This window comes from Zea mays, chromosome 4 (genome assembly GCF_902167145.1).
Source record: "Zea mays cultivar B73 chromosome 4, Zm-B73-REFERENCE-NAM-5.0, whole genome shotgun sequence".
Classification (NCBI taxonomy): Eukaryota; Viridiplantae; Streptophyta; class Magnoliopsida; order Poales; family Poaceae; genus Zea; species Zea mays.
In genome coordinates this window covers 98,469,133-98,494,314 of record NC_050099.1, presented here as the reverse complement: position 1 = coordinate 98,494,314, position 25,182 = coordinate 98,469,133, and the positions used below count along the sequence as shown (strand labels likewise).

General features: G+C 44.0%; 1 pseudogene; it reads right to left on the bottom strand.

Annotated features, from left to right (window-relative positions):
* Positions 1–3,074: 3,074 nt before the first annotated feature.
* Positions 3,075–3,988, bottom strand: LOC103653540 (tubulin beta-5 chain-like; annotated as a pseudogene).
* Positions 3,989–25,182: the final 21,194 nt, after the last annotated feature.

Here is a 25,182-nt window from a genome sequence, read left to right as displayed (position 1 = left end):
ACATGATTATCTTTTCATTATGGCAAGAACAAGGTTTAGGAAGATTAGGAGTTTTGTTTCAATAGAACTACTTGTTTCGTGGTGCTGTGAGGAGAGGTGTTTGATCTTCTTATACATTCATCTGGTGTGGATGTTTCACCATTGAATTAAAATGAATTGTTAAAGTTGATAAAGGTTGTGCTTAGTGCGTATTACCCCTTCATAAAAGAGTGTCGTTTTAAGACATTGATACTGATGTATGGCTGCAGCCAAATTCGATGTTGTGAAATCGTAGTGTTGATTGCATCTATGACTTGGTTTGAGCTTCATTACATGTTGGTTCATGCTTGATGTTAGGTGCTGTAGTTTCCTTAGATAATTAGTCTATGTAGAAGTTCTTATGTTAATTAAGACCAATAATGGACCCATGTTTTGCATGGTGCTGCTATATGGGGTACCTTGGATGTTTTCTTGGAGTGGTCGAATTCGAGGACGAATTCTTTTTAAGGGGGGTAGAGTGTGATACCCCAATTTTCTTAAAAGAAGTTAAACTTATTTTTCTCTTTTCTTTGATGTTCTGTGGCATTGGGGTTTAGAGTTTTAGGAGGCATTCCTTAGAAAACAGTAGATCTTTTGGCATTTTTTCCGCTGGGGTTGGGAGCTCAAAGGGGAGAGCGAGTTTGGGCCATTGATCTCGATCCGGTGGATGGGAGCCCCCCTCTCCTCCCCAACCCTAGCCGCCCCCTCTCCCTCTCCCCAATTGGGTTGCAGCCGCCCCCTCCCTCTCTTGCTCTCCTCCCCATGGGCAGCCGCCCCCTCCCTCTCTTGCTCTCCTCCCCATGGGCAGCCGCCCCCTACCCTCTCCATGGCTCCCTCCTCCCTCTAGATCCCCCCCCCACGCAGCAAGGATCGAGAAGAGGAGGGGCACGTTGAATTGAAGAGGAAGAGAGGATCAAGGAGATGTTCTTCCCCATCTCTTCTTGAAGATTTTCTTGGGGAAAACCCTAGGTATGTTGAAATCCTTGTTCCTCCCTGTAATTATGTGCTTTTGGAGGTTGTGGATCATGGGGATTAAAGGATTAGAGGTTGGATTAGATGTGGGGTTAGGTTTTGATCTCGAATTTAGTTTTCTGCGGAATGGCAGATTCGACCGTTTCTGTTCATGCCTGTTTTCCGTAGTCTTAGTGGCCTCAAAAAAATGAAAAGTCTGTATATGAGTCGTAGATAATTTGTAGATCTTTCCGTGGCCGCGAAGAACACCTCAATCGGACATTAGATCAGAAAGTTATTGCAGTTTTATTATAGCAGTTTTTCTGTCTCATAATTCTGTGTAGAATCTGTTCTCTTAAGATTTAGGGAATTTTATCAACAGAATTCAACCTTGGGTTTGTAAGAAAAGTTGTAGATAATTTCATAATCTTTCCAGATTGTTAAAAAGTGCATTCATATGAATTAAGAAACTCCAGTTATGTTTGTTTTACTGTGGCTGTTTCTGTTTGCCTGACCAAAATGAGCGGGTCTGTTCACTGGTAGGTTTCATCAGGTAAATTGCCGAATTGGCTCTTCCAACTATGGAGACTTCTGTAGAGGGATAAAAGTTCTTACTTCCAGTAGAATTTCATGATTTTTGGTTCAGTGGTTTGTGAGATATCGAATTTTCAAGTTAACTACGCTGCTGTCTGAAGCAGATTCAGTCAGTTATCTTGTCAGATGTTTTAGAACTTATAGATGGCAGAATTTAATTATCCATTGAATACCAAAGTTGTAGGGTATTTTGTGTAGATACTCCTAGATTATTTGTTTGATATCACCACTGTTATAATTTTAAAGATACAAAATTAACAAACAGCGCTACTGCTGTATGGCATGTGGTTCAGGGTGGGAGGCTTACCACCAGGTCTTGGTTTCAAGTGTAGGAGCGATTTATTGATTGTTGGCAAATGTTTGTGAAATATTTGTACTAAGTTTTATGCCCGCTAGCAGGTGGCTACACTCCAGATCATGCCTAGTACATTTCTTCTTCTTCGTTGAAGGCAAGTGAATGTAGCGGTGGTTGCTTCCGTTCTGACCTGTTATTTCTATTGTCTACAATCTAATATTCAGAAGTATTGGATTCTTTCATAATTGGACTCTATGGTGATGCTTTACTTGCTTGCATTGTACTGATGCTCAATCATATATTGATGATGATTATGATTCGAGTATGACTCATGAGATTAATTCACACCCCTGAAGGTAAATGAAGTATTATTTGAGGTTGGTATTGTATCTGAAGGTAAATGAAGTATTATTTGAGGTTTGTGTTGTATCTGAAGGAAGTGAAGTTTATTGATAAATGTAGCATGCCATATACATTGCATGACTCATTTGCATCTGAAGTTTTGTCGTGACCTATGGTCCGACCGTACCGGTACAATTTAGCATCGTACGTTGCCCGAGGAGGGGTACGATGCAGCTTCATACCCTTAGAGGTATGAAGGCAGAGGACATATGCATTGCATTCATATGCATTCATTGAAGTGATATTTGCAGATGATGTGGTTTTATACCCTCAGAGGTATAAAGACAGAGTACCTACACATTGCATTCCTATGCATACAGTGAAGTGATATTTGCAGGTATTGTTGACGCAGGGAAGTGTTATAGAACCTATTGTGGTTGTTCGAGGAAATGAGATGGTATTGGTTATATTGGGACTACTAAGTTCTATATCTACAAGTATTTCTGATCTTAATTGTGATTCTTTTAAAATATTGATTAATTCAATTTGAGGTTTAAATATCTTGTCAAAACAATTCGCTTGCTGAGATGTTTCATCTCACTCTTGCATTACTCAATGCAGGTGCTTGTTGCTCGTCAAGGGAAGTGGGAAGTAGCAGCACATCCACCTTCACTCTCATAATAACGCTGCTTAGGCACAGTCATGATTTAATTAGAAGCTTTTTGACAAAGGATGTTTGTTTCTAACTAGTTGTGCGCACTGGTTAATTTAGTTCATGCGGTTATGGTTGTCTTCCCATTGCTAGCAGATTATTAATGTCGATTATGTTTTCTTATCATGATATCTATTTATACTTTGTTGCTTCCCAGTTTATACAATTTTCAAAGGAGATGCTGTCAAAATTTTATATACGAATGTTAGAGGTGTAGTTTAGTAGCATTCTGAGGTGTTTGTGGATCTCGGGGTGTTACACATATCAACCAGTGCAGGTGAACAAAGTCTTTGTGGTAGCATATAGCATGCTACGCATGAAAGTACTACTACATACCACATAACTTGAGCGAATACAATAAGCAAACCATAGGCAAGCCCCAGAATGAAAGGAAACAAGGGTACAAATGTGGCAGAGCCCAAACCACACTTACTCGTCTTGGATGGCCTCCTCGTCCTCGTATTCCGCCTCCTCGTCAGCAGTGGCATCTTGGTACTGGTGGTACTCGGACACCAGATCATTCATGTTGCTCTCAGATTTGGTAAACTCCATCTCATCCATGCCCTCATCAGTGTACCAATGCAAGAAAGCCTTCCGCCTGAACATAGCAGTGAACTGCTCGCTCACACGGCGGAACATCTCCTGGATGGAGGTGGAGTTGCCAATGAAGGTGGAGGCCACGGAGAGGCCACGCGGAGGGATATCACAAACACTGGACTTGACGTTGTTGGGGATCCACTCCACAAAGTAGGACGAGTTCTTGTTCTGGACATTAATCATTTGCTCATCAACCTCCTTAGTGCTCATCTTGCCACGGAATTTGGCATAGGCTGTGAGATAGCGACCATGGCATCCCACATCTGCTAGGTTAGCTCAGGGACGGTGAGCACAAGGTACTACTGCGAGCCACATGAGGTGAGTGGCACAAAGCCGACCATGAAGAAGTGGAGCCGAGGGAACGTTATCAGGTTGACTGCAAGCTTGCATAGGTCAGAGTTCAGCTGTCCTGGGAAGCGGAAGCAGCAAGTAACATCACTCATCGTTGCACTCATCAAGTGGTTCAAGACTCCAACTGTTCAGAAACAAACTGTCAGAAGTATTCAAGAATTTCAAAATACTAAATGAAAACATGATTTTTGTAAACACTAAGAAGCGAAATCATTGATTGAAATCTGGTACAGATCAAATGTCAGCTTGTTTTTTTTATTTCGGCAGCCATGTGTATATAATCTGCTAACAATACGAATAAATAAAAGGTCAATATGAAATTATTGAGCCAAAATATATTGTAGCAAAGCCATCATAGGAATATAAATATTCTAACAATGCATATCACAAATAAAACATTTTATCTTTTGGGTTCGAGGTCCTCGAAAAGTTTTAATCGCCATATTATCTTTTGACTGAGTAGTGTGTAACTCATATCCTCTATCGTTGACATTGTACATGCATTTTGCAGTGTGGGGCTGATGAATGTCATTGTGAAAGATCGGGAGAACATGTCAGTGACAGATGTAGAGGAATTTGAAACCGTGCTAGTGGTGGATCTGCCTCCTTCAGTCGACGAATACATTGAGATCCTCACTGGGGCTGCTCGTCATGTGATTGGAGGCAAAGTGCATAGCATATTCTGTAACACTTATGCTTCTATTGCAAAACCTCTGGCTCAGCTTCTTGCAGACTGCGGTCAGGTGGTGCCTGAATTCCTTAAAAGCCTGAAGTCTTCATAGCAGAGACTTGTGTACGCAATCAGAGTAGTCAGATCACATCGTGGCGATTTAGATCATTTTGGAGCAATTTTGATATTTTCTTGTTGGACTACTGGTGGCGACATGGAAGTAGCATATAGATGGGCCGGACAACTATGCTTAAGGTGCTGAATTATCTCCTGAAAGTTATAGTGAAAAGAATCAGCAAATCTTCAATGAAATCTTACCAAGTGCTACAGTGCAATATAGTCACTTTCAGTAGTATGCACCTTTGATGCGACAATATATCCACCACATGATCCAAAAGACTTGGTAAAAGCTACTAATCATGGCAGTGAGGTCCATACCATACTGGAAAAACTCTGACAAGGATCAAACAATAAGGATTCCAAAGACGAATTGGAACTCACTTCTGCATTCTGCGCAATGTCTGTTAGTGTTACATCTGCCCCAACCTTTGCAGCTACTAATCCTGGCAGTGAGGTCCCAGCATCAAGCTGCAAAATGATACGTGCGAATTAGATAAGAGTGTAACTGTAGCATTGTCCTGTGAAACAATAATGTACATGTAGTCGTGTAGAGGAATGCATGATTCCACAAAGAGATGATTTCCGGCCTCCTCGGACACCTGAAATAAGCAAATTAAGCGAGAGGTTCTCACATGCTTCTCGCGCGGGAGTCGGACAGCGGGCGATGGGAGGTGTACGATAGGGCCGTCGAGGTCCTCGGTGGGTGGTACAGCGAAGAGGGTGTCAGCCACCCCATGCGCCAGTTCCGTCCCCTTCCGCAGGAACTCCTGCCTCAGCTTCTCCCTGAGTTTTTCCGCTTCAGAAAAATTTAAACAGAACTTCTAGTTAGCAATGCTTCTTGATTTATTTCCCTTCTAAAGTACACAAGTTATTTTTTACAGTAAACAGAAATGGTAGGGATTTGTGGGCTTTATGAAAGAAAAATTAGGGATATCAACCCAATGGCCTAACTTATGACATCAGTGACTTCTATAACTTCATTGATGGCCTAACTGACATTAGTGCGCTGGTGTGAGTGCAACTTTTTTAAAGATTTCAAGGCTATTCAGTGCATTCTGCAATTTGTATCAAAGAAAGACAAACCTTGTAAGGTGTAACACCTCAGGTGTTACCATGGCTAGAGCACACCTTAGTACTAAGGACTGTGATCACATGTGGTAAAAAACTTAAGGAGAACATAAGAACCTTGGAGACCATGTATTAACCAAGATTTGATAATGACCTAAAAAGCATCACTCAAACCTTTGTGCACTAACTACCTTGGGCAAGAAGGGGGAAAACCCTAGACCTCTCTTGAACCCTATCTTCCAAAACCATGGTTGAGAGGGGGAAAGAATAAGCAAATGTGCAAACCATGAGTTAATCTTTAACCAACCCTTAAGTAACTTTATAAACAGCAATTGTGGGAAGGAAATGTTGCAAAAAGACCCCTGGAGAAACCCCAAATCCATTCCTTAAGTGGATAGAGAGCTAGAGCTCTTTATTTCTCTCTAAGTCAAAAACTACACCTACACTAAAGATCAGCCGTGTTCACCTTGGAGATGGCACCAAAACCACCTATGTTCTATACCAAAAATGTGGCATACCACCTAGGGCACCCACTGGAAAAAGCTGAGCCCGAGACCTTGACGTTTGACATGCCTTGGCATGGTTTTTGTCGCGAGGTGGGCAGAGTGACATACCTGATTTGGCGACCAAAGATCTCCCTACCTAGGCCATATCTGCCATGGCAACTCACGGATGAGAGACAGCCCTAGGTGCCAGGAAAAGACTCGCGCCGGATTTTTGCCAAGATTCGCACGTTTGCGACTTGGGTGAGCTGTGGAACACGGGCAGAAGAAAAGCTCCACGTGTTCGACGCGCTCTGTGCACGCCAGAGCACGCCCGCGCGTGCCCCGCGTCGCGCCAACGGCCAGCCGACGCCATGGCCCGCGCCCGCGCCTATAAAGCCCACTCAGGCGTCGACCACACTCTTCCGCGCACGCTCAAACCTCACCGGAGCTCAACTCACCGTCGTTTGCCCGTGCACGGCATGTCCGCGGCCACCAGAGCCCCTGCCGCCATAGACCGGCTAGCCCAGCCTTTCCCAACCCTGTCCAACCCTCGGAGACGAGTGAGCACACCTCGGTGAAGCTCCCCGAGCGAGGAATCGAAGTTTGCTTCGCCGGAGAGGCCAGTCCACGGTCGCCGGAGTTCACAACACCGCCGGAGTGCGTGGACCGGTTAATCCACTGAACCATTTTCCGATTCCTTGTGCACATAGTCTCTACGTCACCCCGTGAAGCTCACCGTGCCATTGGATTGAACCAGATCGCCTTGTTTTGGCCGGCACACCCGCCGCCGACGAGGACACCAGCATGCGCACGTGGACCGAGCGATTCCGGCCATCCCCGCCGTCGAGCCGTACATCGCTGTGACCGCCAGAGCCTCCCCGAGCCAACCCCGCCCCTCGCCGGACCTATCTCGTCACCGGTAAGCCGCGTCACCCTTTTCTTTCTTGCGGGCACTGTTTAAACCTAGGGAAGGACCGCGGGGGAGAAGAAAAGAAGTCTGGGGGGTTTTGTGAAATGTCAGAGACTCAAATGAATAGTAACGCGGGGGTATAACTGAGAGAGTTAGTTTGGAAATAACCCAGGGTCCTCAGTGTAAACTGCTTTTCCAGAAAACCTTTATTAAATCTGATTTTAAATTTGACCAGAACTTTACTAATTCATAACTTCTGTTTTATTCATCCAAATTTAGTCAAACCAATTTTGTCAGACTCTAAATAATGTAAACTACTTAGGAAAAATATAAAACCCCTATGTACCACAGAAAACTTTAGGGTTCTGATTTAATTGCTGTTTTGACCAAAAGCTAAATAATAGGGATAAAAATACTTGCACTATTTGACTAGGGTTAGAAAAATTTGGAGAAGTTTATATCCACCTACTGATCTGTTTAAAAATGTTAAACCTCTCTGTCCAACCCATTAAGTTAGTTTTTGCCATTTATTTTACAATATGTTTAAGATAAAGAAAAATGGAAAAGGTGATTAAAATAATGAACCAGAGGGCACCCCTATTTTTGTTAGGGTACTTATTCAATGTAGTTCACTAGAAAAATCTATCATACCCTGGTTTAGTATAAAATAAGTAGGATCCCTTTTTTTTAAGAAAATAAGGAAAACTTAGAGAAACTCTACAAAAATAACCCCAAGGTGAAAACACCCCAACCCTTGGGATAATTAATGTTTTTATATTAAGAACTTAGGAAAAATATTAAATCTGCTGTTTGACATTTTTCAAATAGCAATGTAGTAGAAAGTGCCTTTTTGGCATTTAACTTTAGAAAATCATAACTAAATGACCATTCCTTAGCTTTCTGTGATTTTTGGCACAGAAGCCTATTATTACTATTAGATGCCAACAAAAATAACCTTTAGGATAGAACCCACCCCTAATTAAGAGTTGTAGTACAAAGTGGCCCATTTACACAACTTTTGTTATTTTTGTCTAAAGCATAGCCTTTTTATTTTGAACCTCAACTTCCTAGAATGGGCTATAGTGACCAATGGCAACCCACTGTAATTTTTACTGAATTTTTGGAAAATATTAAACCACTGTCGTAGTTCAAACCTACACTAGAAACCATAAATAGAAAATAAAGAAAGGGAAAGGTGAATAATAGAAAATTAATGTCATCCTAAAACCCTTTATAACTTGTCCACTGAAATATATAGAGGCAATACCAATTCCCTATGCCTATCCCTAGCAAAACCAAGACCTATAAGTGATAAGCATAAACCATTAAAAGCCACGTATGACCCAGAAAGCCTAAGTTGCTCATTAACTTAGTTTTTCTTCTCTTAGCATAATGTTATTAAATCCTGCATAATCATGACATACATGTTCATTGCATTTCGATAGACTGTAACCTTGCTGACGGAGAGTACGTCCTCGTGCCGGAGCAAGGAGCTGCTCAGGAGGTGGCCCCAGATCCAGCACCAGAGCCTGCACCAGAGGACCTGCCTGCCACTGCTTTGGAAGGCAAGCCCCGGTTTTATGCATAACCTGTTATTTATGCTATTTTACTACACTTATTGATTGTAGGATTGAATGTGCACTTAAGTGTAGGAGTTGCTTGAAACCCTAGTTGCATGAACTCAGGATTCCCATTGAGATGAATACTAGTATGCTAAGTCGAGTAGCTGTTTTATTAATCAGGATCTCGGTAGAAGTCGAGTGATTTTTCTAGCACTCGCGCGAGGTCAGGAATTGGCTGTATCCACTTTCTTATCATATTGATGTTGGTTTGTGGGCAACAATCCATGGGGATTGGTTGTCTACGGGATAAAACTTGGAATAAGGATTAAGGTGTGGTACCGTGTGTCAAGCGTTTGAACGTACTAAACACATACCGAGAAATATGGTAAATCGGTAAGCCTAGTACCTGAGTGAACCTGCCCGCAGACTTTGCCCCTCACGCGACCTGAGACGTGGTCTCCCATTCCGGTTATGGTGGGTACAAGTGCGGTGTAACGCCCTGAATTTGGGGGTAGAATTGTTTCTTCTTTTCTCTCACCAAATTCGGGCGTTACTCTTTTCTTTTCTCGTTCCCTCGCTAAACTTTGACCTTTTCCAAAGTTTTAGCGGGGTCCGGCTTGGAATTCCCGTGTTAAGAAAAACCCTAAATTACCTTATGTTGTTTGATGCACCATGCCGAACTATGCATTCTTTGATTGCTTAGGAATGTAAGTGCATTCATCTAAGAAGATCGGATTTCGAAAAGAAGAAAAACCTTTTCTTTCTTTTTCTTTTTCTTTTTTCTTTCTCTCCCTCTTCCTTTTCTCTCCCCCGCGCCGTGGGCCGCGCCCTGGCCGGCCCAGCCGCCCCCGCGCGCCCTGGAGCTCTCTTGGCCGCTCATAACTGCGAGCACGGCTGATATATCAGTTTTCAAACACTCTGCAGAGGTTGTGCACTTTACCCACAAGCCGTGATTCCCTTTCTGCCCGGAGAGAGCTACTCCCCATTGACCACTACCTAGGTGGCCTAGCAGGGCATCACTACGTAGCCTTTACAAAGATTCCCCGGGGCTGTAGCCACCCGTTAGGTTTCCTAAATGTACCGCACTCCTCCCCAAGGGACAAATCAACCTTGGCAGAGCGAGCCGCATACACCGAGCCCCATTGACGGCACGACGGCTAAGTGAACTACATCCCGGATCCTCTAATTATTCAGCTAAGGGCACCCCATTCTACCCTCATGGTTGCACCAGGAGGTCAGTTTCAGAGGCAGAATCAGCAAGCACCTCGTCTTCCTGCCCCAGCAAACCAGCAGAACAATCAGGCAGCACCAGCTCAGGTTGGAAACAGGGCGTGTTTCCACTGTGGAGAGCAAGGCCACTGGGTGATGCAATGTCCGAAGAAGGCAGCCTAGCAGCAGTCAGGCCCCAATGCCCCAGCAAAGCAGAACGTGTCTCAGCCTAGAGCAGGCAATCGCTCTCAGCCGCGTTACAATCATGGGAGACTGAACCACTTGGAGGCGGAAGCAGTTCAGGAGACCCCCGGCATGATAGTAGGTATGTTCCCAGTCGACTCCCATATTGCAGAAGTGTTATTTGATACCGGAGCAACGCATTCTTTCATTACTGCATCATGGGTAGAAGCACATAATATTCCAATTACTACCATGTCAACCCCCATTCAAATTGACTGCTGTGTACGTGAATAACTGATCCTGGCACGTACATGGTTCGCATTTGGTTTGCCTTCTAAAACCGGGTGTGACATACGGTCACTGCACGACGGCAGTCGGGGTCAGTGAGGCATTGTACGCCAAGGCGGTGAGCCCAGATCTGTTGCCAGGGAATCGATGGGGACGGTTGATGTGTGTGGGGACGGAGTGCCTCGCCATGTCGTGTGTTTAGGTTTACCTTGCAAGGTTTAAAAACTCGATTCGAATCGTCTGCTTCTCACAGCTAATGAGACTGCTTGATCCATGCTGCTACATTGAGTAACAAGTGGAATGGTGGTGAGGTGATACAAGATGTTGATTGCTAAAAATGTTTGCTACTATGTATGAATAGATAGTACATCTTTAGCCTTAAGAGAGTCACACTTAAATTGACAAAGTTAAAACTTGACTTAGAAACTCAGCTAGTGCTTTTGGCAACAAAACCCCACAGCCAAACAGCTGCATGTCTAGAGGTAGAGGAGTAGACTCCTCACACCGGGTAAGTCTAGCTGAGTATTAGTATACTCAGCCTTGCTTGTGGCATAATTTTTCAGGTTCTTTGGAGGACATGGTTGCTGGAGTGACTTGGCCGTCCATCTTGCCACCGGGTTGGACTGTCGAGTGGGACCCTACCTCGGATGAGGAGGAGCATGAGGAGTGATGGGACAGGCTTCCCCATCTCTCTGTTTATTTACCGTTAGTTTTATTCCGCTGCACTTCGAACAATGATGACTACTTTTGCAAAACTCCGATGGTATTGTAATAATTTTAATACTCTTACATGCATGGTTTTATGCTTTATTGTATTTGCTCTGTGACTCACCATCGAGTGAGATTGTGGTACTTGATCCTGTCAGTGGCCGTGTCGGACTAGATCCGAGGGATTGACGGGTTATTCCCATTTAAGTGTGATCTAGCCTCTAAGGCAGGGCTTAGGCACTTAAGTTGGAATAATTGGGCAGTTCCGCCACAGCTGGTATCGGAGCTTGTACCACCACAGAGGAATCAATAAAATATAAATACCATCCTTTTCCAAAGTAAAATTTGATAGAAACAATGTTGGATAGATAGTAGGACGAGCAGGATAGACCTAGGACGTGAAGCCTTAGGATGATAGAAGGGTAGCTAGGTGGCTAAGTGATTAGGCCCTACAGGCCACCTTAAAGGATGGGAGTTCTTCCCTATCCCCTTTACATTGATGTGAGGACGTTTAGGACGAGCATGCATGCATTCTTAAATTAAACAAATGGATAATTGAGTAAAGACTTAAAAACAAAATGATAACCAACTAAGTATCCCAATACCATTTTTTATAGTTGGAGAGCAGCTGAGTCTTATTTTTCTTGTTCTTTTTATAATTCTTTTTCTTTTACTTACGCTTAATCGTACACAGATGACTTCCCACGGATCCTCAGACGACGGAAATGCACTGTCCCACACTGACGGGCTTGCGCGAGAGGGCTTTCCCCGCATTTTGTGGGATGTACTTCAGGGGGGCGGATACACGACGCCTCCTCAGTACGTGGTGCAGCAGTTTGAGAAGCACCGAGTGTCCCGCTGTAGGGTGAGGATGACCCTGGAGCCTCATCCCCTACAGCCAGGCTGGCGTTCACTGGACTCTGAGTCCTTTGGATACCGGGCTGAGGACACGATCGAGGCGATTGCTCTGCACGGGTTGACCACTTTCTGCGGATTCCATCCCTTGGAGCTAGCTACCCACCCCATTGGCTTGTTCCCCGCCGAAAGGGAGGACGACCCGATGTGGAAGGATCGGGTGGAGCATGCCAAAGACATCTGGGCTATCTACCCAGGTCAGACTGCGCACTTGACCGTACGGTGCATGAATGCTCTGTACCCTCTACAAGTGATGCGCGGTGAGGCGATGTCCCATCTGATGGCACTATTGGAGGCGACAAAGATCACTTTGGACAACAGAGAGGAGCTCGTGGTTGATTTGTCCACTGAGATGGTGGAAAAGGACTTGCAGGTGAAGCATCTATCCAATGAGATCCAAGAGCTGGAGGAATTAGTGGGGACCAGGGAGAACACCATTGAGGTTCTCGAGGCTCAGCTCCTTAACACTCAGCAGCAGCTGGCTGAGGCTAATGAGCACCTGGATATGCACCACCAGGAGATCCAGGACATGGAGGCCAACGAGGATGTCGACATCGAGGGAGGAGAGGAGCCTGCCTCCAGTGTGGACACTGCTGGCTCAGGGAGACCACCTTCCCCCGAGTCGAGTGTTGCCTCGTTCGCTCACTAGGTGTCCGAGATAGAGTTAGACGTCGGTGATGGTAGGACTCCTCGCAGCTAGCTTAGCTTTTGCACCCTTAGGGTACTAGGCTAGATAGAGTTGAGTCTTTTGGGACCATTGATGTAATCATGTTAAACTCTTTTGGAAGCATGGTTGGTGGATGTTGTTAGTTTTAAATTTGGAAAGAAAAGTTTATGCCTTTTTAAATCCTCTATGTTTATGTCAAGAATCTATCAATTCGCCTTTTTGACTCTTTCGTCGCGAGTAAACCGTGAACTTGAAGATGTGTATTAAGTATATATGTGGTTTTTCAGATGGTCGGGACACAGCGTCGCGGTCAGAATGAGCGCGCTCCTCCACCGCCGCCATCGCCTCCCACTCTGCAGGAGCTAATGGCTCAGCAGAATGAGATCTTGACGCAGCTAGCTCAGCGTCAGCCACAACCTCAGCACTATGGTGGTGGGGACCATCAGTGTCACCCCGCGGCAGCTACCTACCAGGAGTTCCTCAGTACCCAGCCTCCATTGTTCACAAGGGCAGAGGACCCACTTGATGCAGATGTGTGGTTGAGAGTAGTGGAATCCAAATTCCCGCTACTCCATGGAGCTTGTTCAGAGGTCACTAAAGTCAGGTTTGCCACCCAGCAGCTTCGCGGACCCGCAAGGACTTGGTGGGACCATTTCCTTGCTATGCAGCCAGAGGTTCGAGAGGTGGAATGGAGAGAGTTCAAGGCAGCTTTCCGGGGACACCACATACCAGCCGGGATTATGGACCGAAAGCTCAACGAGTTTCTGGCACCCACTCAGGGCAACAGGACCGTATTGCAGTATGCTCAGGCTTTTAATGACCTGTGTCAGTATGCTGGGTATCATGCAGATACGGACGAGAAGAAGAGAGACAGGTTCAGGAGGGGGCTCAGCACTAAGCTCCGTGACCGTCTCAACACCGTCAGGGCCAACAGCTACAATGAGTTGGTCAACATGGCTATCTCCTAGGAGGACTGCATTACAGCTCGACAGACAGAAAAGAAGAGGAAGACCCCTGTGGCAGGACCCTCAGCTTAGCCACAGCGCTTTAGGATTGTGTCCGACACTCAGAACAGGTGCCCCCAGCATCAGCAAGGGCGATGGGTGATCCGACCACAGCAGCAGCAGCAGCAGGCACCCAACCGCACCCAGTTTCCAACTCAGAGGAACAATCAGCAGCAGCAGCAGTATCGCCAGGCAAATGATAACAGGTGTTTCACATGCGGCAACACCGGACATTATGCCAAGAATTGCCCCAGGAACCAGCAGAGGCAGGGGCAGAATGTTAATCAGAATCAAGGCAAGAGACAGAAGGTGCAAGTGAGGCAGGGCAGGCTAAACTTCACCACCATGGCTGATATTCTAGAGGGAGCACCCGTCATGACTGGTATCTTTACAGTTTTGAATTATCCTGTTGTTGTTCTTTTTGATTCTGGTGCATCACACAGTTTTATCAGTACCAAATTTAGTGCCAAGTGTCAATTGCCTTTTCACCACACCAATGGGGGTATTACAATCTCAACACCAGGAGGCAGGGTTGCCACCTATCAGATCAATAGACACGTACCAATTAAGCTGGGTAGTTTCATTTTCAAAACCACTCTCTTGATAATGGGATTGGATAGTGTGGATATCATCCTAGGGACTGATTGGTTATCACGACACCACGCGGTGATTGATGTCGCAGCCAGAGCCATAGAAATTCACTCCCCTTTGGATGGCGAGATCACCTTATATCTACCCGACCAGGGTTGTACCTGTTCTTGTGCCTTCGTTATGATAGAATCCCCAGTGGAAAAGATCCTAGTGGTCTGTGACTACCCAGATGTTTTCCCAGATGAATTGCCAGGGATGCCACCAGACCGAGACATTGAGTTCGCAATCGAATTGCAACCCGGGAGTGCTCCTATCTCCAAGAGACCCTATAGGATGTCTCTCGCGGAATTGGCAGAACTGAAAAAACAATTACAAGAGTTGTTGGACAAGGGGTTCATTCGCCCAAGTACTTCACCATGGGGATGTCCTGCCTTGTTCGTGAAGAAAAAGGATGAGAGTTTGAGAATGTGTGCTGACTACCGCCCTCTCAATGCGGTGACCATCAAGAACAAATACCCCCTGCCCCGCATTGATGTTTTGTTCGATCAGTTGGTAGGAGCCAAGGTATTCTCCAAAATAGACCTTCGCTCAGGTTACCATCAGATCAAGATCCGTGCCAGTGATATTCCCAAGATGGCCTTCTCGACCAGATATGGGCTTTATGAGTTTTTGGTGATGTCTTTTGGGCTGACCAATGCCCCGGCTTATTTCATGTACCTGATGAACTCAGTATTTTATGCCAGAATTGGACAAGTTCGTGGTCGTTTTCATTGATGATATTCTGGTTTATTCCAAGAATGAAGCCGAGCATACCAAACATTTGCATATTGTACTTCAGAGACTGCGTGACCACCAGCTGTATGCCAAGTTGTCTAAATGTGAATTCCGGCTGAAGGAGATTAAATTCTTGGGTCACACAATTTCTCAGGATGGGATATCAGTTGATCCTGAGAAGGTACAAGAGGTGATGGATTGGAAACCCCCGACTACAGTGAGGCAGATTCGGAGTTTTCTGGGATTGGCAGAGTATTATCGACGATTTATTCCGGATTTCTCCAGAATTGCCAAGCCAATGACTGAACTGTTAAAAAGGGAGCCAAGTATGATTGGAGCCAAAAGTGCGAAGATGCCTTTCATACTTTGAGGCAGCATCTGACAACAACCCCAGTGTTGGCTCAACCTGACAACACCAAACCATTTGAAGTTTATTGTGATGCTTCCGGTACTGGTTTGGGATGTGTTTTAATGCAAGATAACAAGGTAATATATGCTTCCCGAGCACTCAGGCCCCATGAGCAGAACTACCCTACACATGATCTGGAATTGGCCGCTGTGGTTCATGCTCTTAAGATATGGAGACACTACTTGATGGGAGCTCACTGTAACATCTACACTGATCACAAGAGTCCCAAATACATCTTCACTCAGGCAGATCTGAACATGAGGCAGAGGAGATGGTTGGAGTTAATCAAGGATTATGATTTAGAGGTGCATTACCATCCTGGTAAAGCCAATGTTGTGGCGGATGCTTTAAGCAGAAAGGCCTAGTGCAATTGTATGAGCATGGATGCAAGAGTTACTACCCTGTGCGATGAGTTGTGCAAGCTGAACCTGGAAGTTGTTTCTTCAGGTGACTTAGGCTATATCTCGGTGGAACCCACATTACAAGAGCAAATAGTCAGGGCACAGATTGAAGATAAGGGTGTTCAGGTTATCAAGGAAATGATCAAGCGGAAGGCAGAAAAATACGAGTGTTTCCGTCAGGACAGCAAGGGAATTTTATGGTTTGGAGATCGATTAGTTGTTCCCAAGGACCCTGAGCTCAGAAAGAAGATACTGGATGAAGCTCACCTTTCCAAGTTCTCCATGCACCCTGGTAGCAACAAAATGTATCATGATCTCAGATCCCTATATTGGTGGACCAGAATGAAGAGGGAAATTGCCAAGTACATATCCGAGTGTGACACTTGCCAGAGGATAAAAGCTAGTCATTTGAAGGCAGCAGGCCCTTTGCAACCCCTTCCCATACCATCTTGGAAATGGGAGGACATTTGCATGGACTTTATCGTGGGATTTCCCAATACCTCCAGGCACCATGATTCCATTTGGGTTATTGTGGACAGGCTGACCAAGACCTCTCATTTCTTGCCAGTACACACCACCCACAGGACAGAGAAGTATGCAGAGATCTACATTGACCAGATAGTTCGTCTGCATGGAATACCAAAGACTATAGTCTCAGACAGAGGAGCACCATTTGTGGCACGATTTTGGGAACAATTACAAGAATCACTTGGGACCCATGTCATACGAAGCTCAGCATACCATCCCCAAACGGATGGCCAGACAGAAAGGGTAAACCAGATTTTGGAAGATATGTTAAGGGCATGTGTACTGCACTACGGAAAAGATTGGGACAAGTGTCTTTCCTTGGCTGAGTTTTCCTATAATAACAGCTATCAGTCCAGTCTAAAGATGGCACCTTTCGAAGCTCTATATGGAAGAAGAGGCAGAACCCCACTGAATTGGTCTCAAGTAGGAGAAAGGGAAATATTTGGGCCAGATTTGGTACTTGAGGCAGAGGAAAAGGTCAGGGTTATTACAAAGAACTTAGAAGCTGCTCAGGCCAGGCAAAAGAGCTATCATGACAAGAGGCGGAAGCCTCTACAGTTCGAGGTGGGAGATCATGTTTATCTTAAGGTATCACCCACCAAGGGTGTCCAGAGATTCGGAATTAAGGGCAAGTTAGCTCCTCACTACATTGGACCCTACAAGATCAAGGAAGCTTGTGGACCCGTAGCCTATCAATTGGAATTGCCACCTCACATGTCAGCAGTTCACAATGTATTTCATGTATCTCAACTGCAGAAATGTGTCCGCCTACCCACTGAAGTGCTACCTGAGCCAGACATTGAGATAGAGCCAGACTTGTCCTATCAAGAGTACCCCGTCAAGGTATTGGATCAGAAGGAGAGATCAACACGGGCAAGGTCAATCAGAATGTATAAAGTTCAGTGGAGTCACCATTTAGCAGAAGAAGCTACATGGGAGACTGAGGATTTTCTACGCTCCCGCTTCCCCGACTTTCTGCCCAAAGGAGTCGGTACGTAACCCCAAAACCCCCACCCCCACCTGCCCTTTGAATACAATTATAAGAAAAACTTACATAACAAGGATAGTCTAAGTTGTGAAATTAACTTAAAAAGGACTTCCTTCTGAAGTTGCAAAGAGAATGACATTCGAAGAGCAGTTAACAAGAGAAACTTGAGTATAAGAAAGAATAACACACCCTCGTGCCTTAGTAGCACCCCTCTAGAGGACTCTGCCTAAAATCTCGGGACGAGATTCCTTTAAGGGGGGAGGGCTGTAACACCTCACGTGTTACCATGGCTAGAGCACACCTTAGTACTAAGGACTGTGATCACATGTGGTAAAAAACTTAAGGAGAACATAAGAACCTTGGAGACCATGTGTTAACCAAGATTTGCTAATGACCTAAAAAGCATCACTCAAACCTTTGTGCACTTACTACCTTGGGCAAGAAGGGGGAAAACCCTAGACCTCTCTTGAACCCTATCTTCCAAAACCATGGTTGAGAGGGGGAAAGAATAAGCAAATGTGCAAACCATGAGTTAATCTTTAACCAACCCTTAAGTAACTTTATAACCAGCAATTGTGGGAAGGAAATGTTGCAAAAAGACCCCTGGAGAAACCCCAAATCCATTCCTTAAGTGGATAGAGAGCTAGAGCTCTCTATTTCTCTCTAAGTCAAAAACTACACCTACACTAAAGATCAACCGTGTTCACCTTGGAGATGGCACCAAAACCACCTATGTTCTATACCAAAAATGTGGCATACCACCTAGGGCAACCACTGGAAAAAGCTGAGCCCGAGACCTTGACGTTTGACATGCCTTGGCATGGTTTTTGTCACGAGGTGGGCAGAGTGACATACCTGATTTGGCGACCAAAGATCTCCCTACCTAGGCCATATCTGCCATGGCAACTCACGGATGAGAGACAGCCCTAGGTGCCAGGAAAAGACTCGCGCCGGATTTTTGCCATGATTCGCACGTTTGCGACTTGGGTGAGTTGTGGAACACTAGCAGAAGAAAAGCTCCACGTGTTCGACGCGCTCTGTGCACGCCAGAGCACGCCCGCGCGCCCCCCGCGTCGCGCCAACGGCCAGCCGACGCCATGGTCCGCGCCCGCGCCTATAAAGCCCACTCAGGCGTCGACCACACTCTTCCGCGCACGCTCAAACCTCACCGGAGCTCAACTCACCGTCGTTTGCCCGTGCACGGCGTGTCCGCGGCCATCAGAGCCCCTGCCACCGTAGACCGGCCAGCCCAGCCTTTCCCAACCCCGTCCAACCCTCGGAGACGAGTGAGCACACCTCGGTGAAGCTCCCCGAGCGAGGAATCGAAGTTTGCTTCGCCAGAGAGGCCAGTCCACGGTCGCCGGAGTTCACAACACCGCCGGAGTGCGTGGACCGGGTAATCCACTGAACCATTTTCCGATTCCTTGTGCACACAGTCTCTACGTCACCCGTGAAGCTCACCGTTCCATTGGATTGAACCAGATCGCCTTGTTTTGGCCGGCACACCCGCCGCCGACGAGGACACCAGCCTGCGCACGTGGACCGAGCGATTCCGGTCATCCCCGCCGTCGAGCCGTACATCGCTGTGACCGCCAGAGCCTCCCCGAGCCAACCCCGCCCCTCGCCGGACCTATCTCGCCGCCGGTAAGCCGCGCCACCCTTTTCTTTCTTGCGGGCACTGTTTAAACCTAGGGAAGGACCGCGGGGGAGAAGAAAAGAAGTCTGGGGGGTTTTGTGAAATGTCAGAGACTCAAATGAATAGTAACGCGGGGGTATAACTGAGAGAGTTAGTTTGGAAATAACCCAGGGTCCTCGGTGTAAACTGCTTTTCCAGAAAACCTTTATTAAATCTGATTTTAAATTTGACCAGAACTTTACTAATTCATAACTTCTGTTTTATTCATCCAAATTTAGTCAAACCAATTTTGTCAGACTCTAAATAATGTAAACTACTTAGGAAAAATATAAAACCCCTATGTACCACATAAAACTTTAGGGTTCTGATTTAATTGTTGTTTTGACCAAAAGCTAAATAATAGGGATAAAAATAGTTGCACTATTTGACTAGGGTTAGAAAAATTTGGAGAAGTTTATATCCACCTACTGATCTGTTTAAAAATGTTAAACCTCTCTGTCCAACCCATTAAGTTAGTTTTTGCCATTTATTTTACAATATGCTTAAGATAAAGAAAAATGGAAAAAGTGAATAAATAATGAACCAGAGGGCACCCCTATTTTTGTTAGGGTACTTATTCAATGTAGTTCACTAGAAAAATCTATCATACCCTTGTTTAGTATAAAATAAGTAGGATCCCTTTTATTTTAAGAAAACAAGGAAAACTTAGAGAAACTCTACAAAAATAACCCCAAGGTGAAAACACCCCAACCCTTGGGATAATTAATGTTTTGTTATTAAGAACTTAGGAAAAATATGAAATCTGTTGTTTGACATTTTTCAAATAGCAATGTAGTAGAAAGTGCCTTTTTGGCATTTAAATTTAGAAAATCATAACTAAATGACCATTCCTTAGCTTTCTGTGATTTTTGGCACAGAAGCCTATTATTACTATTAGATGCCAACAAAAATAACCTTTAGGATAGAACCCACTCCTAATTAAGAGTTGTAGTACAAAGTGGCCCATTTACACAACTTTTGTTATTTTTGTCTAAAGCATAGACTTTTTATTTTGAACCTCAACTTCCTAGAATGGGCTATAGTGAGCAATGGCAACCCACTGTAATTTTTACAGAATTTTTGGAAAATATTAAACCACTGTCGTAGTTCAAACCTACACTAGAAACCATAAATAGAAAATAAAGAAAGGGAAAGATGAATAATAGAAAATTAATGTCATCCTAAAACCCTTTATAACTTGTCCACTGAAATATATAGAGGCAATACCAATTCCCTATGCCTATCCCTAGCAAAACCTAGACCTAGAAGTGATAAGCATAAAACATTAAAAGCCACGTATGACACAGAAACCCTAAGTTGCTCATTAACTTAGTTTTTCTTCTCTTAGCATAATGTTATTAAATCCTGCATAATCATGACATACATGTTCATTGCATTTCGATAGACTGTAACCTTGCTGACGGAGAGTACGTCCTCGTGCCGGAGCAAGGAGCTGCTCATGAGGTGGCCCCGGATCCAGCGCCAGAGCCTGCACCAGAGGACCTGTCTGCCACTGCTTTGGAAGGCAAGCCCCGGTTTTATGCATAACCTGTTATTTATGCTATTTTACTACACTTATTGATTGTAGGATTGAATGTGCACTTAAGTGTAGGAGTTGCTTGAAACCCTAGTTGCATGAACTCAGGATTCCCATTGAGATGAATACTAGTATGCTAAGTCGAGTAGCTGCTTTATTAATCAGGATCTCGGTAGAAGTCGAGTGATTTTTCTAGCACTCGCGCGAGGTCAGGAATTGGCTGTATCCACTTTCTTATCATATTGATGTTGGTTTGTGGGCAACAATCCATGGGGATTGGTTGTCTACGGGATAAAACTTGGAATAAGGATTAAGGTGTGGTACCGTGTGTCAAGCGTTTGAACGTACTAAACACATACCGAAAAATATGGTAAATCGGTAAGCCTAGTACCTGAGTGAACCTTCCCACAGACTTTGCCCCTCACGCGACCTGAGACGTGGTCTCCCATTCCGGTTATGGTGGGTACAAGTGCGGTCACTTCACGACGGCAGTCGGGGTCAGTGAGGCATTGTACGCCAAGGCGGTGAGCCCTGATCTATTGCCAGGGAATCGATGGGGACGGTTGATGTGTGTGGGGACGGAGTGCCTCGCCATGTCGTGTGTTTAGGTTTACCTTGCAAGGTTTAAAAACTCGATTCGAATCGTCTGCTTCTCGCAGCTAATGAGACTGCTTGATCCATGCTGCTACATTGAGTAACAAGTGGAATGGTGGTGAGATGATACAAGATGTTGATTGCTAAAAATGTTTGCTACTATGTATGAATAGATAGTACATCTTTAGCCTTAAGAGAGTCACACTTAAATTGACAAAGTTAAAACTTGACTCAGAAACTCAGCTAGTGCTTTTGGCAACAAAACCCCACAGCCAAACAGTTGCATGTCTAGAGGTAGAGGAGTATACTCCTCACACCGGTTAAGTCTAGCTGAGTATTAGTATACTCAGCCTTGCTTGTGGCATAATTTTTCAGGTTCTTTGGAGGACATGGTTGCTGGAGTGACTTGGCCGTCCATCTTGACACCGAGTTGGACTGTCGAGTGGGACCCTACCTCGGCTGAGGAGGAGCATGAGGAGTGATGGGACAGGCTTCCCCATCTCTCTGTTTATTTACCGTTAGTTTTATTCCGCTGCACTTCGAACAATGATGACTACTTTTGCAAAACTCCGATGGTAATGTAATAATTTTAATACTCTTACATGCATGGTTTTATGCTTTATTGTATTTGCTCTGTTACTCACCATCGAGTGAGATTGTGGTACTTGATCCTGTCAGTGGCCGTGTCGGACTAGATCCGAGGGATTGACGGGTTATTCCCATTTAAGTGTGGTCTATCCTCTAAGGCAGGGCTTAGGCACTTAAGTTGGAATAATTCGGGCAGTTCCGCCACATAAGGAATGAAATGGAGTAGTAGTATTGTAGGTTGAAGATTTCTTTTTGTACTTTGGTCTTGAACTGAACATGGAGTTTCTTTGGGGCAAGAGAACCTATGCAGACATAATTTTATCTGAAACAACTTTTGCAACGATAAAATGATTATGCCATCTAAAGAATATATATAGGAATTCAGATCAATGTGACAGCCAGCTACCACATGTCCAAATGGCACTAAATAGGAAGGAATTAAAAACTCAGAAAAGGACAATCAGATCCATGTTATCATTCAATAAAAAGTCAAAATGACTTAATGACAAACTTACAGTCTTCACCTTTAGGTCTTCGCCACCGAGCTCCCTCAGTATAAAAGAAGACAACATACAAGGCTATGCAAAACAGGCAGAAATCATCTGAAAGAATTAACATGGTGCACTGGTGTAGTCATGTAGAAAGGATATAGTTGCATTATTGCAGTAATAACCAATGTCTGCTTTAAGTAAATGTTTACCCACTAAGGTAGCATATATGGATATCAACATGAATAAGTGTACACCTTCTAAAAAGAGAAGACTGTGTGCAAGAATATGCAGAAGTAAGAGAAATATTTCAAAATATTACAAATCGACCCAAGTCGGTCATGTTCCACTTGTGTAGAAAGAATATAAAGATCCATTTCTGTTGTAAGGAAATGTTACTTATTCGCTGATGTTACTTATTTGCTGATGTAGCATATATGGATCGTAATCTGTGTTGATAGTACGTTTTAATAATGCAGTATAAAAGATTCAAGCCTGAATTCAGTCCATCTTACCATATTAATCATCTGGAAGGAAGATCAGACATCTTTTTGCTTGTTTGACATATTTGCTTAGTAGAGCGCTCGTACATTGTGACGGCACACAAATAATTCGATAAAATGTTAGTGTGCAACGGTTACAAGAAAATGAAGAACACATATATTATCAAACTCAATATCTTAAAAATTGATTGCAATTTGTAGAGGAAAGCTGAAAGCAATTTCGTACCTAGAAATAATTTCATAAACTCATTTACCTCGGCGCCAGCATCTGCACAACAATAGGAAATGGAAATACTTTCATAAACTCATTTACCGTCAGGATACATCTTTGCTACTGAATTTTCATAGCACCTGATCTATTAGTGTTGATCAAGTGAAGCAATAGAATGGAAGGAGAGTGTACCAAAAACTCTAGGCTAGATACAAATCTATAATTAGTAGTAGAAAAATAGCATTAAGTTGACAAACCTAAGTCAGCATCCCAATAGCATTAAGTGAAAGAGAGATGTTATGATGCTAGCAATTATTGCTTCTTGCAAAGCATGTGAGCCACTTTCCTCAGAGATGAACTTGTCTGAACTTAATGTGCTTCGGACACAAAACACATTATGTCCAGTAGCAATGTTCAAAATGGCAGGTTAGCTACTAAACTTCAAATAAAGAGAAGCACGACTTGAGCACCATACACTCAGGAAGCTCAAGCATAACCTGAAGCTTAAAAACTTGTAAATTGATGCCAGGGAGGAACATATCCTTTATATATACCATTTTTCAAGCCTAACTGTCCTAATTTTGCAGTCTTGTAGATGCTTTGTTCAAGGGATGTTGCTGCAAAATTACAAGGTTGTATAATCAAGACCACCAAAAACAACTCCCTATGCATGCTAAGTAAGCTATCTTGTTTGGAAAAGAGCACAAGCAAATCATTCTGTTCAATTTGGCGAAATACATCTAGTTTGACCCAACCAGTGCGTCAGTGGTCCTTCTCCAACAGCTTACTCAGTAGCACAGGCACGACATATCCTTAGATGTTGCGCACAAAAGAACTCAGTTACTCAGCTTGCCATTTCAGAAACTTGCCAGGCTTAGGCGTGCGTATGTATATGTAAATTATGCCTAAGTATGACTGGCAGCTAAAAAGTGAGGTACAATTAATACATATGCACACACTAAACGTAGCCTTCCTCGGAGGATCAACCATTTGACATAAAATAAGTCAGTTTACTCTGTTTGGCCCAAAATAGACATGCTACAAACGTGAAAGCATGGCAAAACTCAATACTTTAAAGAATGATTGCTGATGTAATTTGTAAATAGAATGCAAACATGGAGAAGAAAAGCATATGAAGTTACTGAGGGCAGCTCCAATTAATATTGCTTCATCAATAATCTTGATGTTCACCTACAAGCCAAAACCAAACCAAATATCAATAAAGCTCTGTACTTAATGTAGATACATTATTAATTCGGAGAACTGAGCTCTAAAATGCATAGTTCTTACATGAAACATAATAGTAAATGAAATGGCAGGATCAGGAATGCTGGAAGAACAAACGGATGAAGAACCCAATAGGAAAGATCCAAAATTTTAGGTTGCATAATTTTGCGATCAGATTCTATATGCACGTCCACAAAAAAAAGAACACATAGGGATGTGCTTCTACTGATTTACACAGATTAGTGTCAAAACCGACTTTAGTATACAACCAAAAGGTTATTAGAACAGCTAGGTAGTTTCAAATCATGCAAAGCGACATTTAAGACATATATGAAAGGGGACAGGTAACCAACACCTTAAAATTAATTTATATTATTTAGCTGAAATAGAGCATATGAATTAGGGATGGAAATGGTCAATAATGATTTATATACGCAGACAATTCATGCACAGCATTCAGACATTACTATGATATGTTTCGGCAAACATGGTGTGATAGTTACTGAGCTAAACAAGGTAGGACTGTTTATAATCAGCACAAACAATTTAAGATATTCTGCATTGTATACTACCAAGTTTACTCCATGTTTATCCTTCAATCGGTAATTAACTTTGAAGGCTATATACAATATTATAGAAATAAATAAAATGCAGAATTGTCTACGTATATAAATCATTATTGACAAGGAGATCATGATCTATGCAAACATGGTGTGGCCATACTTTACTCCATGAATTTAAAGTTAAATACAGCTCACTACAAGGAGATCATGATCTATGTAAGGCTAATAACAAGGAACAGTATGGCTTCCAATCATGTATGTCCAATCTGGAAGCTAGGGAAAAAGAATTTCAAAAAATTAAATTCCTTGGTTATCCAAACAGCAAAACCACCGGTCTCACTACCAACTCCTCTGCTTCGGTTGCAGGCGGCGGAGGGGTGGCGCCCTCCTCCTCGAGCTTTGTCGGCGGTGGCTGCCGAGCTTTGTGGCGCTCAGCATCGGGGAAGAAGCGGGTCG